The sequence below is a fragment of the Bison bison genome, unplaced genomic scaffold (assembly GCF_000754665.1).
Source record: "Bison bison bison isolate TAMUID 2011002044 unplaced genomic scaffold, Bison_UMD1.0 scf7180017864368, whole genome shotgun sequence".
Taxonomy (NCBI): domain Eukaryota; kingdom Metazoa; phylum Chordata; class Mammalia; order Artiodactyla; family Bovidae; genus Bison; species Bison bison.
This window is the reverse complement of record NW_011494940.1, coordinates 6,132,735-6,134,049: the sequence shown is the minus strand read 5'-3', so window position 1 is coordinate 6,134,049 and position 1,315 is coordinate 6,132,735.

Here is a 1,315-nt window from a genome sequence, read left to right as displayed (position 1 = left end):
TAAAATATATATGTATATACATATGTATGTGTGTGTGTTCAGTTGCTTCAGTAATGTTTGACTCCTTGCAACACTATGGACTTGGAGAAGGCAATGGCCCCCTACTCCAGTATTCTTACCTGGAAAATCCCATAGACAGAGGACCCTGGTGGGCTGCAGTCCATGGGGTCGCTGGGAGTCGGGCAGGACTGAGCGACCTCATTTTCACTTTTCACTTTCATGCATTGGAGAAGGAAACGGCAACCCACTCCAGTGTTCTTGCCTGGAGAATCCCAGGGATGGTGGAGCCTGGTGGGCTGCTGTCTCTGGGGTCCCACAGTGTCGGATACAACTGAAGCCACTTAGTAGCAGCAGCAGCAGCAGCAACACTATGGACTGTAGCCCACCAGGCTTCTCTGTCCATAGGATTCTTCAGGCAGGAATACTGCAGTGGGTTGCCATGCCCTCCTCCAGGGGGTCATCCTGACCCAGAGATGGAACCTACATCTCTTACATCTTCTGCATTGGCATGAGAGACCTTTACCGCTAGGGCTATCATTTACACACAACCAAAGAAACTATAATATGCTATTGATGAAATGTGATCTGGTATCAGAAATGGTCAAATGTAAACTATAGAATGTCCCTTAATGTCAATGAAATGTGTTAACAGCATGGAAGCTATCAACAAATGTATTATATGGAGGGAAATTGTGTTACAAACCTTTTATTTCAATGACCACTACTGCCCCTGTCAGCATCCAACTACATACTGGCTGACTTTCTCCCTTGCATGATACTTTTAATTCATTAAGATTTGGAATTCTTTAAATACTTGGAGAAATTGCTTCTCAGCTTCTTTGCTAATATCAAGTGTAAGAACCTGGGGAGCCAGGAATTAGTGGGTCAAGCCTGTGGTACAGATAAAAGATTGTATTCATAACTGTTACTGTTTATTTATGCAGCAGACATATAGCACTGACAGACACCACAACTTGTTCTAGAAACAAAAATACAGCAACTCAATAGCTCTGGATTTGAACATGGCATGTGAGTTGGAGGAGGCTGTGATTTCTGACATCAGGGTCAAGGAAGCCTGGCAGAGAAACTGTGGACTGAAGCAGGTCAGGAGTTGGGTGATGGTACTTGAGACAGTGTCCAAGGCAGGGGGAGTAGCAGAAGTCCTGAGAAGGCCCTGTCCTCTCTCCTCGGTTCCCTTGCGAGATTGGGTCTGGGAACCCTGCACCCACACATACCAAAATCCATGGATGCTCAAGTTCCTTGTATAAAATGGTGTAATCTTTGCATGTAACTGAAGGGGATGCTCCCACATGCT